At 47.4% G+C, this 15,789-nt stretch overlaps 1 protein-coding gene across 1 annotated transcript in view; it reads left to right on the forward strand.

Annotated features, from left to right (window-relative positions):
• Nucleotides 1-584: 584 nt before the first annotated feature.
• LATS2 (large tumor suppressor kinase 2) overlaps nucleotides 585-15,789 on the forward strand; it is a 104,466-nt gene continuing 89,261 nt past the window's right edge. Inside the window, exon 1 of the mRNA XM_080662113.1 lies at nucleotides 585-808. The gene's annotated coding sequence lies outside the window, so the exon portion shown is untranslated. The remainder of the gene's footprint in view (nucleotides 809-15,789) is intronic.

The following is a 15,789-nucleotide window of genomic DNA, read 5'->3' on the forward strand; positions in this document are numbered from 1 at the left end:
TGTTAATCATTCGAGATTAACATTTAAACATTTCACAAGGGTGCATGAAAAAGGAAATTGAGTTGGCTTTTAAAATGATAGTAGTCCTCAGCAATCTGGGGCCACAGTGTGATATTAGGTTAGGATTTGCCGTCCAGTGTTCCCTGTCCCAGCTCACGTCCTATAGCAACTCCAATGTTCCCAGTGCAAAGACAGCTCAGCGGCTGAGAAGTCACTTGCTGGCGAATATCAACACCCCATTGTGTACCTCACACAACACTTCTACACAAAATGCGAAAGGCACTGGACGAGATAAAGTCAAACCGATTGAATTTGGGCGTTTATCTCACGTCCTCTTCTGTCGCTTGATGGCCAGGCCTGAAAGCTGTGTCTGCGCTCACTTTCGATGGTTGACACCGACTTGGTGGCTCCCCGAGGCCTGTTAACTTCCAGTCCGCACCGAGGCTGAGTGAGAGGACAGCGACCAACTCTCACTGAGCGCCGCGCGGGCGGGCGGGCGGGCGGGGACAGCGCCGGGCCGCAGGTGGCGGCCGGACCAGGAAGCGCGGGCGGGGCAGATCCAGCGTGACGCGCGGTCACGTGACGCCCGTGGAATGCCAACAATGTAGCGAATGTCCCACTTAGGTCTGCGCGTTGGAGCGGAGGCAAGAGCACCCGGGAAGATGGAGCCGCCGCCGTCTGCGCCGCCGCCCGGGTCTCCGCGGGACTACCTGCCGCTGCCGCCACCGCCACCGGCGCCCGGTCACTCGGCGCGCGAGGCCCCGGAGCCGCAGACGACGGCGCCCCCACGGCGGTAGACGGTGCCGAGGTGAGGCGGGCGAGCGGGGGCCGGGAAGTTCTTCGCCGGGGCCCCGCCCGGAACCGCCGCCGCGTCGTCGTGGTTCTGGTCGCCGTCGCGAGCCCGAATCGGCGGCCGGGAAGTCAGAGCGGGCGGCGCCGCTTTGTTGAGCCGTCCGATCGGCGAGGGATTGTGTCCGCGCAGGGCCCACCTCCACCGGAGCCCGGGACGCGTCCCTTCCGTGGGCCGCGCCGTCGCAGGCCCCCTCCCCCTCATCCTGGGGCCGCGCCATCTCGTGTCCCCACCCCTTTCCTCGGGCCGCGCCGGCGCCCCAACGTTCCGTCCTCACAGCTGCCCGAACTCCGGGGGCTTCGGGCTGGCCTACGTGACGCGGCCTCTCACGACTTAGCCCCCGGGACTGGGGAGGGCGGGCTCCGTGGTGCTCACACTCCCCTCCGCTCCCCCTCGAGCCTCGCCAGGAGCGCTAGGAACTGCGTTCCTGTCGGGGACATGCTCGCTTGCGCAGACCCGGCTGCCGTGCTGGTCCCAGGTCCCAGGTCCCAGGTTCCAGCCTCGGGGCGGCGGGGCACCGGACCCTGAGCACATTTGCCCGCGCCGGGTAGGGTCCCGGGTCTGCGGCCGCCGCCTTGCGCCCCGAGCCCTCCGGTGACAAGTCCTCTCTTGCTGGGACAACCGTGGAAGTACACGTTGTTTGTGGATCTACTTATGTTGGCAGTTTTAAATAAAACTGGCATTTTCACCCTCATGTGGGACATACAAGTGAGAGTGTTCTGAATGTCAGAGGAATCCTGACTTAAAATGATTTAACCTTCACTTGTAAACCAGTGTCCATGCCGCAGGTAAAACCCAAGGACCTGGTGGTGCTATTCTCCTGAAATTTTTACTTAGTAGTTGAGCCTTTCAGTAATGGAGACACTAACTAGTGGCTGATTATCAGGAAATTTGTACTAAATAGATCAGACTTCATATTTTTAGTGAAATCTCCGCTTCAATCCCTGCGTGATGGATCATCGTTTCTGAGTCCCAAATCAAAGCTTCTTTATCTTTTATGTTTTTTCTTTAGCTGTTGTAATAAGGTAGTAACAGAAAAATCTTCCAAAATAAGAATGCAGATACTATTTAACAAAGACTGTTTTAAATTATAATTAACAAGACACTATTAGCTTCAGACAATTTGATCCCATTATCCAGGTATATAGAGTGCTGTTTAATGAGTAAATGAGCATTCCTTTGAAATTAAAGTTGCTAAATGTTAATAAACCTACAAATGCCGAGCAATATAATGTGGAATCTGAGCAGAAGACATCATGCAAAATTATTAGTAAATACTAGAATCATGGCACTTTAGAACTGGAAAGGGACTCTTCTAGCCTCTCTATCCACTTTGAAATAGTTTGACTCAAGTGTAAATTGGAGTTGTACACATTTCTTTCTTTTTCTTAGCAAATCACAAAGGTTGGTGGGAAGGATTTTCTTTGATGGGAGGGGAATGCTTTTACAATAAGATACCTTGCTATTTTATTTTATTTACTTGTTACATATTTTGTTACTGATTTCAGAGAGAGGAAAGGAGAGGGAGAGACAGAAACATCAATGATGAGAATCATCAATTTGCTGCCTTCTGCACGCCCCACTACTGGGGATCAAGCCCCCAACCGCAACCCGGGTATGTGCCCTGACCAGGAATCAAACCTCTTCATTCATAGGTCCAGCTCAACCACTGAATCACACCGCCCAGATATTCCAAATGCTGTGTTGTAAATAGCCAGCCCTGGGCTCCCAAATCCCACTGTGTGTGTGGAGATGAGGGAAGTGTTGACGCTGATAAATTCGCTGTAAACACACAGGAAGAATTTTGGGAAGCGTTAAATCCGGACCAGCAGTTTTTGAAAAAGCTGCTTTTATATTTTATTTTATATTATGATTATAATAATATGAAACTTTTAAACAGTATTTTGTACTGATTGATTTTAAACTATGGGCTTGAAATACAGAAGATAATTCCATGCATTTACTTTGTTGTGACTGTAAATCTGCTGTAACAAGGAGCGAAGTATCCTAATCAACAGAATGAAGGGTTGGTCTTGATAATCCCTACATAGGTTGACGCTCAACCACTGAGCAGCACTGGCTGGGCTCCATTGATTTTTTTAGACAGAGTGGAATGGAGGGGGAGAGAGAGAGAAAAACATCGATGTAAGAGACTGAGCCTGCAACCTAGGTACATGCCCTTGACCGGAATCGAGCCTTGGGACCCTTCAGTCCCTGGGTGATGCTCTATGCACTGAGCCAAACCTGCTAGGGTGTGACAGGTGATTAAAGTTAATTGTACACTTTTTGTTCATATGCCAGTATTTAACATTCATTGGAATTTTTCTGGAGGCCAAATGAAAAGACTCATATTTAGTAGCAGTGGTTTGTATTTAGTATTAATTAATGGGTACAATATTGTGGTATAGGCATATGTTATAGTCTCTAAAATAGGCATATGCTATAACCTCTAAATTAGCCTCATATTGTTCTCACATTGTTTTACATGAGCCACCTATTTAGGCACTGAGCCAGGCTGGCTGGGACTAAGGATCTTAAGAATGTAAGTTGGGCCGTGGCTTGTGTGGCTCAGTTGGTTGAGCATCGTCACATGCACCAAAAGGTCACAGTTTTGATCTTTGGTCAGGGCACATACCCAGGTTTCGGGTTCAATTCCAGGGTTCAATCCCGGGTTAGGGTGCATTAGGGAGGCAGTCATTGATGTTTCTCTTTCTAACTCCTCCCTCTAAAATCAATAAAAACATATTTAAGAAAAAAAAGATTATAAGTTGACTTTTGAATGGTGTGGGCCTCCTTTTGGAGCATTGGCCTCTGCCTCCAGGCAGTTAGCTTGAGCGCATGGAAAGCTAAGGACCAGAATGTTCCATTACTGATTAACTTCATCATACCTCATGAGTCTCACACTCTAGTGTTTTCATTAAGGGGACTCAGTACCTGCCTCTTCTCAAACATTATCTGCCTGTTCATCTTTCTTTTCTATTTGAGCCTTTTTACCAGAAGTTCCAGATTCCAAGAATAGCTTCACACTTCCTCTGTCAGATCACATCCCTTTAGCATTTCCAATTTTGGTGGACACTCCTTTCTCTAGGTTTTCTCCAAATAGGCACATGCACTGGGATTCTTTGGAAAGTCACAGTATTTTACCTCTGTATTCTGACTTCCTATCTGGGTTATACCCGAAATTTGGAGGGAAGGAGGTGTACAGGAGGCAGGCCTTTCTGGGTTATGGAGTGGAATATAAGGAGACCCATCCTGTACCCTATATCATATGGATATTGCGTACAAATGTAATGGAGAATGTGATGGTTTGCTTTTCCCCTAGATTGTAAGCTTAATTTAGAGGTGAGACCTATTCTACCTGGATAAGACCTCATAATGTCCAGCAGAGTATTTGACACACATATGGCACTTAAAAACCCAATGTGATGACACTGCTCATTGGAGAGTTTTCCTGGATTCCCAGAGGAATGTAATCACTGATTTCCCTAGAGATCCTCATTATGAGGGTTTCCGGACCTGGACAGCCCTGGAAGGTACATCAGCCTAGTGGCTTATGACTCTGACAGGCCAGCGTCTGGCTGGAGGCCTGGTCTGTCATCCTAATTTAGTTTTATCTTTGCTAGGTAATTATAGTAAGGATATAATTTAAAGAATATATGGAATTTCAGGGCCAAGAAATTACGTTTTTAAAAATACCAACGGGTGTCATTAATACAGGACCTGTAATAGGTTTGGTTTGTTCCTTGGTTGGTGCTTGATTTTGTGTTCAGCAGCTGGTGTGGGTTTGTGAAGTATTAGGAGAAATTAGAATAAAGATTCTTGAACGTTTGATAGCATTTTCTGGGATTGGAGTGGGTAGGGCCAAATTAAGGGATGCTTAACATATTGCTCTCACATTGTTTTACATGAGCCACCTATATACGGTATACTAAGTGTAGGATTTAGTACTTGTCTCAGCTCCAGATTTGAAAGTGAGGTGTTTTTGTTCTGTGAGTTCTGTTACCGTTTTAAAATTCCAGTGTCATGAAGTTTCTTTTAAAGTATACTTGCCGGCTAGAGCAGTGGTCGGCAAACTCATTAGTCAACAGAGCCAAATATCAACAGTACAACGATTGAAATTTCTTTTGAGAGCCAAGTTTTTTAAACTTAAACTTCTTCTAACGCCACTTCTTCAAAATAGACTCGCCCAGGCCGTGGTATTTTGTGGAAGAACCACACTCAAGGGGCCAAAGAGCCGCATGTGGCTCTCGAGTCGCAGTTTGCCGACCACTGCCCTAGCCGGTTCATAAGCCTGTGGACAAGGGTCCTGGGTTTGATTCCGGTCAGGGGCACATACCTTGGTTGCAGGCTCCAGGGCGAGTGCAGGAGGCAATCAATTGATGTTTCTCTCACATCGATATTTCTCTGTCTTTCCCTCTCTCTTCCACTCTTTCTAAAATTCAGTGGAAAAATACCCTCGGGTGAGGATTTAAAAAAATATGATGTTGAAAAACAGATAAATAATAAAATAAATTTTAAAGTATACTTAAATTAGTTGATGCCAAAGAAATGTCCAAAGTTTAGTTTGCTTGATACCCCTGTATTTTTAAAGTTTGCATCAAAGAGGACTTACGGTCATATTTATAAAATTTGTGATGAAAGAAAATGTCCATGTGTTAACTCTTATTAAAATGATTTAGTAGTGTGTCAGAGTAGCTCATTTCTAGCTACAATCTTAATTTGACTGATGTGTATTCTCATGAAAAACCTTTCAGAAGTTTAATTTGGCCATGAAAGCCACTGTCTTAAAACTAAAGTCTAAAATACAAGATCTCAAGCTGAGAAAATACTTTCATTCTTTATGAGACGAGGAAAGTTTCATCCTTTCCAAATGATTTGGGCAAGAGCACAGTTTGCGCATAGGTGCTATTTTACATATTTAAAAGGGCAGGAACAATACCTCGGGTATTCCTAGGACCAGTGCATCCTATAAGATTGGAGGAAGATGGAAAGAAAATGAGAACAGACATGGTATACTATTCTTCCTTACTCACAAGGAGTCCTCCCAGTGGTGGGTTTATGGAGTGTCTCTGAATAATTCTTCCAACTTTTCTGTATGTTTGAAAAAATACTTTTTTCTGTTTAAAATTTTTTATTATAAAGTGTTGAGGGGGAAAAAAAGACACCAGGATATCTGACCTAGATTCTGTTTAGGGGAGCATGCACTTGGTATTTTTCTCAGTTCAGGCATAAGGATAGACATCAGCACAGAAATGGGGTGTCACCTGTGCTGGCTGGCTTTATAACTGGAATTTTTGTGGGACATGTGGGCTGTAAGAGTGGGACTCTGCAGAAGCTGCTCCCCACTGAGTGTTTCAGAGCCCTCACAAGGAGATGACAGTGCGTTGGGGAGAATGTGTGCAGTACACGGCAGTTTAGGCTTCACTCTGCCAGGGAACTTTGTACCCAGTCCCAAGGTGTCCAGTCTTTTAATCATTTAGCTATGTTTGTAAAGAAAACTATTGTTCAAACACTAGTTAGCTAGATGTGAATAGCTAGGCAACTTATTTTCCTTTTTTTAAATCAAGGTAAAATATACATATGGTAAAATATACGTATTTATTATTTTAACCATTCATGTGCAGTTCACTGGCATGAAATACATTCACATTGTTGCTGCAATCATCACTATGCTCTATACTTTTTTTATCCTCCCAAACAGAATCTCTGTACTCACTAAACAGTAACTCCCATTACCCCAGCCCCTGGTGATTTCCATTTCACTATGTCTCTATGAGTTTGACTGCTCTGGTTGCCTCATGCAAGTAGAATCATACAGTCTGTGTCTTTTTGTATCTGGCTTATTTTACAGTCCTCAAGGTTTATCTATGTTGTAGCATTGTAGTTATGAGACTATAATAATTATATGTAAACTTCACTTAGGAACATGTCATTTGGACCTGCATTTTTTTTTTTGGTAATCTATATTGTTGAGAGTATTACAGATGTCCCCGCCTTTTCCCCCTTTTCCTCCCCTCCACCAGGTTCCCACCCTGCTTCAGGCCTTTATCATCCTATTGTCTGTGACTGTAAGTAAGATCTTTGTTTAACCACCCCCAGCCCCCCATCCTCCCCCAAAACAGGGCTTGGGCTGGGGAGGAGCCTGCAACCAAGGTATGTGCCCTTGACCAGAAATGACCCTGGGACCCTTTGGTCCGCAGGCCAACACTCTATCCACTGAGCCAAACTGGCTGGGGTGTGTCATTATTTCTTAAATAGGTTTCAATATCTTTTTTTTCCTTTAAAATATTTTATTTATTTATTTTTTTTAATTTTTTTTTTTCATGGAAAAATCGAGAGTTCATGTTTCACCAAGATTTGACCTTTACATAAGAGCCACTAATGTTTCTTTTCTTTTTTTTTAAATAAATCTTTATTCAGATTATTACAATTGTTTCTCCTTTTTCACCCCATAGCTCCCCTCCACCCGGTTCCCACCCCACCTTCTGCCCTTACCTCGCCCCCCCCCCCCACTGTCCTCATCCATAGGTGTATGATTTTTGTCCAGTCTCTTCCTGAACCCCCCATACCCCTTTCCCCCTGAGAATTATCAGTCCACTCCCTTTCTATGCCCTTGATTCTATTATATTCACCAGTTTATTCTGTTCCTCAGGTTTTTAATTCACTTGATTTTTAGGTTCACTTGTTGATAGATATGTATTTGTTGTTCATAATTTTTATCTTTACTTTTTTCTTCTTCCTCTTCTTTAAGAATACCTTTCAGCATTTCATATAATACTGGTTTGGTGGTGATGAACTCCTTTAGCTTTTTTTTGTTTGTGAAGCTCTTTATCTGCCCTTCAATTCTGAATGATAGCTTTGCTGGGTAGAGTAATCTTGGTTGTAGGTTCTTGCTATTCATCACTTTGAAAATTTCTTGCCACTCCCATCTGGCCTGCATAGTTTCTGTTGAGAAATCAGCTGACAGTCGTATGGGTGCTCCCTTGTAGGTAATTAACTGTTTTTCTCTTGCTGCTTTTAATATTCTCTCTGTCTTTTGCTCTTGGCATTTTAATTATGATGTGTCTTGGTGTGGTCCTCTTTGGATTCCTTTTGTTTGGGGTTCTGTGCGCTTCCTGGACTTGTAAGTCTATTTCTTTCACCAGGTGGGGGAAGTTTTCAGTCATTATTTCTTCCATTAGGTTTTCAGTATCTTGCTCTCTCTCTTCTTCTGGTACCCCCATAATTCTGATGTTGGTATGCTTGAAGTTGTCCCAGAGTCTTCTTACACTATCTTCAACTTTTTGGATTTTTTTTTTTCTTTTTGCTTTTGCGGTTGAGTGTTTTTTGCTTCTTTGTATTTCAATTCTTTGACTTGATTCTTGCGTTCCTCTAGTCTGTTTTTGGGTCTCTGTATATTTTTTATTTCAGTCAGTGTATGTTTAATTTCTAGTTGGTCCTTTTTCATATCTTCGAGGGTCTCGTTATATTTATTGGCCTTTTCTAGGATATTCTTGAAAAGCCTTATAACCGTGGTTTTGAATTCTATATCCAGTCATTTGTTTTCCTCCATTTCTTTCGTTTGTGATCTGTTTCTTTGACGCCGCATTTTCACTGCTTCCCTGAGTTGGTAGGGTAAATTTGTGTGCTAGGTTTCCTATGGCCCAGTGGGTCGGCCTCCCCAGTTAACCTGAGGTGGACACTCTTGGTGCACCCCTTTGTGGACTGTGTGTACAGCCTTGTTGTAATGAAGTCTTGATTGTTGTAGGTATCACTGGGAGGAATTGACCTCCAGGCCAGTTGGCTGTAAGGATCAGCTGTGTCTATGCTGGGAGAAGTTTGGTGCTGGAGACAGCCTTATAGGATTAGACTTGCCAAATTGCAATAGCCTCTGTGCTCAGCTTGGATGGGGTGAAGTCTCAGGGCGGAGCAGACAGTCTTGGCTTCCCGTTAGCCTTGCCCTTGCGCGCACTCGTAGACCTCTGCCTTCCCCAGCTCCCGAGTCTCCAGACTCTCCCCACAAGAGCGTAGGTCCCCAGGGGCTCGCCTGGAACTGGGGTTCAGTGCAGTCAGAACTGGGGCTCAGTGCAGTCAGGAGCCTCTGACTCCCTTCCACTAGGCAAAGCCTGTGGCAACCTCCGCTGCCTTTGTGCGCACTGGCACGCGTGCTCCTTCCGACCTCTGCCTTCCCCGGCTCTCGAGTCTCCGTCCGAGAGTCCAGACTCCCCCCGTAAGAGCGTGGGTCCCCAGAGGCTCGCCCGGAACTGGGGTTCAGTGCAGTCAGAACTGAGGTTCAGTGCGGTTGGGGGCTTCCTTCCCCCTTCCGCCAGAGAAAGTCAGCCAGGCTCTCAGCCGCCCTTCCTCTCTGCGCGCACAAAGACCCTTTGCCGTACCTCCAATTCTCTGTGAGCTTTTCTCTTTCCTTCTAGTTGTAGAATTTTCACTCAGCCAGCTTTCCTGTGGTTCTGGATGGTGTCTGTTCTGTCTTTTAGTTGTAGTTTTGAAATTGTTGTGCGAGGCAGCAGTTTAGGTGCTTACCTATGCCGCCATCTTGGTTTCTCCTATTTATTTATTTTTTAAATAAATCTTCATTGTTCAGATTATTACAGTTATTCCTCTTTTTGCCCCTGCCCCATAGCTCCCCTACACCTGGTTCCCACCCCACCCTCTGCCCTTACTCCGCCCCCCCCCCCCCCGCACCCCCTGCATTGTCCTCATCCATAGGTGTATGATTTTTATCCAGTCTCTTCCTGCACCCCCCACACCCTTTCCCCCCCCGAGAATTGTCAGTCCACTCCCTTTCTATGCCCCTGATTCTATTATATTCACCAGTTTATTCTGTTCATCAGATTTTTTATTCACTTAATTTTTAGATTCACTTGTTGATATGTATTTGTTGTTCATAATTTTTATCTTGACCTTTTTTCTTCTTCTTCCTCTTCTTAAAGAATACCTTTCAGCATTTCATATAATACTGGTTTGGTGTTGATGAACTCCTTTAGCTTTTTCTTATCTGTGAAGCTCTTTATCTGACCTTCAATTCTGAATGATAGCTTTGCTGCGTAGAGTAATCTTGGTTGTAGGTTCTTGCTATTCATCACTTTGAATATTTCTTGCCACTCCCGTCTGGCCTGCATAGTTTCTGTTGAGAAATCAGCTGACAATCATATGGACACTCCCTTGCAGGTAACTAACTGTTTTTCTCTTGCTGCTTTTAATATTCTCTCTTTGGCTTTTGCTCTTGGCATTTTAATCATGATGTGTCTTGGTGTGGTCCTCTTTGGATTCCTTTTGTTAGTTGCAGGGACTTCTCTTCCCAGCTCTGGAACCCTGCGCTGGGGGTCTGGTGTGGGGCTGGGATCTCTTGCTCCTCATGGGTGGCCTCTGCAAAGACGATCTCCCTCTGCTCCTCCTACCAGTCTCAGTGTACTTTCTTCTTTACTTCTCTAGTTGTAGGACTTCCATTAAGCCAGCTTTCAGGCAGTTCTGAATGATGATTGTTCTGTATTTTAGTTGTAATTTTGATGTGGTTGTGGGAGGCAGCAAGTACAGGTGGTCACCTACACCGTCGTCTTGTTTCTCTGGACCTGCATCTTAACTTCAGAAAGAGCATGGCTACTTCCTGAATGCCTTGCCCATACACAATCATGTAGTACTCAGTGCTCTCTGGCATCACCTTTTTTTAAATTTTTATTTATTTATTTATTTATTTATTTATTTATTTATTTATTTTATTTTATTTTAAGAGAGAGAAAGAGAAACATCAATGTGAGAAGCATTGATTGGTTGCATTCCATACACATCCCAACGGGGGATGGAACCCGCAACCTAGACATGTGCTCTACCTTTTGGTATATAGGATGGGCCACTCAGCCAGGCAGCATCACCTTCTTTGTACCACCTTGGTGGCAGGGTTTATCACTGGTTCAGGTTTGAGGGGACAGGCTCATAGGGGAAGGTGACTTCATGTATTCATTTAGCACGTGCTTCCTGGGCCTTTTGGGCCTGTGTGTCAGGCATTGAGTAGGTGCTTCTGGCCTCACAAAGCTTCCAGTTCCGGTGATTGAAGAGGAAACAGGCACATCAGTCATGTCACACTGTAATAGTGCTGTTGTGTGTGTGTGTGGGGGGGGGGGGCAGTGAGTGAACAGGGCCACTGAGATGGCGGGGGGGGCAAGAGGGCCCTTTTGATGAAGGAGATTTTAAGCTGAAAATTGTAGGAGTATAAGTGAGTCCAGCAGGGAGGGGAATTTGTTTGGAGCGGAGAGAACAGTCTTGTCAAGTTCCAGAGGTAAGGGAGAATTTGGTGCCTTTAACTTATCCAGAGTCACCTGGATTGAACCTGGTTCTGGTTGTTTGGGACAGTGGTTGCCAACCTTTTGGACCTCACGGACCACCAGTGGTCCGCAGACCACCAGTTGGCGACTGCTAGTTTGGGAGGCAGGCAGTTCCTTGAAGCTCAAATGCTGCTCAGGACAGAGCACCTCGGATCTTGTTGCAGGCAACTTTCAAACAGTAAGTCTAATGACTTCAACTTTTCCTCTCTGCTTTTCTTTCAAGTAAAGAAAAAGATACTTTACCTTTTCTCAAAAAAATTTTAGAGGACGTTTATTAAAGCTGGGGACAGTGAAACAAGAAAGGGCTGGGGAGCCCTGGCCAGTGTTCTCAGTGTTTAGAGCGTTGGCCCTTGCACTGAAGGGTCTTGGGTTTGATTCCTGGTCAAGGGTAAGTACCTGGGTTGTGGGTTCACTCGCTGCTCCGGGTCAAGGGGTGTGTGGGAGGCAACCAATCTAATATGTCTATCATATCGATGTTTCTCTCTCTCTTCATGTCTCTCCCCCTCTTACACTCTCTCTTTGAAAAGCAATGGAAAAAATATCCTTCAGTGAGGATTAACCAAAAAAATCCTATCTAATAAAGAGGGAACATGCTAATTGACCCTCACACCATCGTAAAGATGGCGGCGCCCAGAGCCAATAAGGAGGGAATGTGCTAATTGACTGCCCCGCCCTCAAAGATGGCAGCACCTACAGCCACAAGATGGTAGCACCCAGTCCCCTCAGCCCTGCCTCCAGAGTTCCCCAGTCCCCTCAGCCCCCCAGCTGACCAGTGCTGGCCCGAGGCGCAGGCAAGCCTCAGATGGCGGCTGCCCAGCCGCCCATTGCCACCTGAGACTCAGGTAACCAGGGCCGGCTGAGGCTTGCGCTGCCAGCAGTGGCAGCAGCACAGGTGTGATGGGGCGTCGCCTTCCCCTGATCACCAGGTTGCCTCCCGCCCCTGAGAGCTCCCGGACTGTGAGAGGGGGCAGACTGGGCTGAGGGACCCCCCTTCCAGTGCATGAATTTTCATGCACCGGGCCTCTAGTCCTCTCTCATAAAGAAGGAATATGCTAATTGACCATCACACCCTCACAAAGATGGCCGCACCCACAGCCAATAAGGAGGGAATATGCTAATTGACTGCCACACCCTCAAAGATGGAAGCGCCCACAGCCACAAGATGGCGGTGCCCAATCCCCTCAGCCCCCCAGTCTCCCAGGGCCGGCCTGAGGTGCAGGCAAGCCTTGGATGGCAGCTGCCTAGCCGCCCAGGGCCAGCCCAAGGGATGACCAAATGACTGAACAAGCAGGCTGCGTGGGGCGACCAGGCCAGCAAGGGACCAAGAGGGGCGACCAGGCTGGCAGGGGTGGCAGTTGGGGGTGACCAGGCCAGCAGGGTCGGCAGTAAGAGGCGACCAGGCTGGCGGGGGTGCAGTTAGGGGCAACCAGGCCGGCAGGGAGGGGGCAGTTGGGGGCGACCTGGGCAGCAGGGAAGGGGCAGTTGGGGGCGACCAGGCTGACTGGGTGGGGGGCAGTTAGTGTCGACCAGGCAGGCAGGCAGGTAAGCGATTAGGAGCTAGTGGTCCAGGATTGTGAGAGGGATGTCCGACTGCTGGTCTAAACTGGCAGTCGGACATCCCCGGAGGGGTCCTGGATTGGAGAGGGCTAGGTTGAGGGGACCCCCCCTCCCTGTGCACGAATTTCATGCACCGAGCTTCTAGTAAATAAATAAAAGGCTGGGGAAATGAGCCCAGGCTGGTCTGCTTTGGCTTATTAAGACGTCAGAGAAAAAGGGGTCTTGGGGACAGGTTCAGGGGGTGTGCCTAGGGTGAGCTGCTTCTGCTGATGCTTTAACGTGTTTTTTTTTTTTTTTAAATATATTTTATTGATATTTTACAGAGAGGAAGGGAGAGGGATAGAGAGCTAGAAACATTGATGAGAGAGAAACATCGATCAGCTGCCTCCTGCACACCTCCCACTGGGGATGTGGCCGCAACCAAGGTACATGCCCTTGACTGGATTCGAACCCGGGACCCTTCAGTCCGCAGGCCGACGCTCTATCCACTGAGCCAAACTGGTTTCGGCTAACGTGTTGTTGTTTTTTAATATATTTTTATTGATTTCAGAGAGGAAGGGAGAGGGAGAGAGAGATAGAAACATCAATGATGAGACTCACTGATCAGCTGCCTCCTGCATGCCTCTTACTGGGGATTGAGCCCGCAATCCAGGCATGTGCCCTGACCGGGATTCGGAACTGTGGCCTCCTAGTTCATAGGTCAACACTCAGCCACTGAGCTACATTAGCCAGGCTACTTCGGTACCTTTTTAACTAAGCCCATCTGCATTTTGCCCTGTTCTTTTCTCCTGACTTTATTAAAGCCTTTTTTTATTCTGAATCCTGAACTTACTAGTAATTCTAATCATTGTCCAGTGTGTTGTGCATTACAGATGAGCATGATCTCACACACACCTGTGATTCTCAGAGCAGCCTTGTCAAAATAGACAAAGCAAGGCTTGTCAGCCAGCTGGAAACTGAATCTCCAAAGAGGTGCAGTGCCAGCCCATATCACACAGAGCTAGTGCCAGAGTCTCGCAGAAGTCAGGTTCCCAATCTCCAGCTGTTTTTTTTGCTCTGAAACAGCCATCTTCTGAATCAGCCTCCCCCAGCCTTGTCCTCACCTCCCAACAGCTGTCATCCTCCATCCACACTATGGTTGCTCTTTTGAAGATCCTCACTGGCTCAGAGAAGGCACTACCATCGGCTCTGGCTCATAAGCCAGAAACTTAGGCTTCATCTTTCAAGCCCATCGCTAGTGTACACCACCAGCTTCTGTGGGTTCCACCTCTTAAGCACTACTGAATTACCTACTTCTCTCTATCCCCCAGCTACTACTCTTACTTCAGACCTCATAATTCTTTGGGCAAAATTTTATTGTCTCTTGTATTATACTATATTTAAATAATGTATTTATGTGTCTGTCTTCCCCATCTTAAACTGTGAGCTTCTTAAAGTCAGAGGCTGGTCATTTTCTTCATTCCTAAGACCTAGTAACAGGGTCACCGTAAGGTTATTTAGTTATGCACTGCTCAAGGACCCTGCATGTGAAAGGGTATGCTTTCACATCATACAGATACTTGTGTGAGGGCATGTTCAGCCCACTTGGAGACTCTGAGCCACTCACAAAAGACCTGAGCAGCAGTAGAGAGTCAGTGGCACACATGTCATGTGACACGTTCTGGAGAGCACATGTGATCACACTTCTCCTGTGTGACTGTACTATGGCCATTCATTACCTTTTCTCCTGTCCCTCAAAGGTCTACTTCCTACTCTCCATTTGATTTAGACTTTACTTGCTCCCTCTCATCTGGTGTGTGTGTGATGGATTGTGACATGTGGTGTCAGGGTATGTCTAAGAGTGGACCAGGCTGCTGCCCACAGGGCTCTGGAAGGCTCCCCAGGGCAAGAGCTGCTCATGTTGTACAATAATATGGTAGCAAAACAATTTACTTGAGGAAGGAGTACCTTTTTATAATCCCACAAAGGTACCACATGAATTACCAGGGGCTCTGCCAATAACTTCAAAGGAAATATTTGATATGGTGATGAAGCAAGATCTTGGAGCTGACCACTTACTCAACTTCTCATAGCTCTGGAGCTGGAGCTATGTGGGCATAAGCAGCCTTAAGGTATCATCACAGTTTGCAGTAGCCCAAGACCAGAAACAACTCAAATGTCCTACCGTGGCAGAATGGATAAATAAGTTTGGTATAGTTATGCCATGTAATATTACTCAGTAATGAAAAGTGGCAAACTGTTGCCCCATACCACATCCTATATAATAAATAGGTAGTATGCCAATTGACTCTCACGCCCTCACAAGATGGCTGCCTATGACCAGGCTAGCAGGGGGTTAGTGAGGGACAACCAAACAACTGAACACAGGCTGCGTGGGGCAACCAGGCCGGCAGGGGGTTAGTGAGGGACGACCAAACCAGTGAACAAGCAGGATGTGTGGGGCGACCAGGCCAGCAGGGGGGTAAGTGAGGGATGACCAAATGACAGCAGGCTGTGTGGGCGACCAGGCTGGCGGGGGGGGGGGGGGGCAGTTGGGGGCGACCAGGACAGCAGGGGGGTCAGTTAGGGGTGACCAGGCCAGCTGGGGGGGGAGCAGTTGGGGGCAACCAGGCCAGCGCGGAGGGGGGGGGAAGTTGGGGGTGACCAGGCCAGTAGAGAGGGGCAGTTGGGGGCGACCAGGCCAGCAGAGGGGGGAAGTTGGGGGCAACCAGGCTGGCAGGGGGGGCAGTAAGAGGCGACCAGGCTGGCGGGGGTGGGCAATTTGGAGTAACTAGGCCAGTGGGGGGGATACAGTTGGGGGCGATTAGGCTGGCAGCAGGGGCAGTGAGGGGTGACTAAGCCAGCATGGGGGACAGTTGAGGGCAACCAGGACGGCAGGGGGGGCAATTGGGGGTGACCAGGCTGTCAGGGAGGGCAGTTAGGAGCGACCAGGCCGGCAGGGAGGGGGCAATTGGGGCGGGGCACAGTTAGGGGCGACCAGGCCTGCAGGGGGTGGGGGAAGTTACGGGCAATCAGGCCAGCACGCAGAGGCAGTGAGGGGCAATCCGGCTGCCGGGGAGGGGGTGC

This window comes from Plecotus auritus (genome assembly GCF_963455305.1).
Source record: "Plecotus auritus genome assembly, chromosome: 3".
In the NCBI taxonomy this organism is placed as follows: Eukaryota; Metazoa; Chordata; class Mammalia; order Chiroptera; family Vespertilionidae; genus Plecotus; species Plecotus auritus.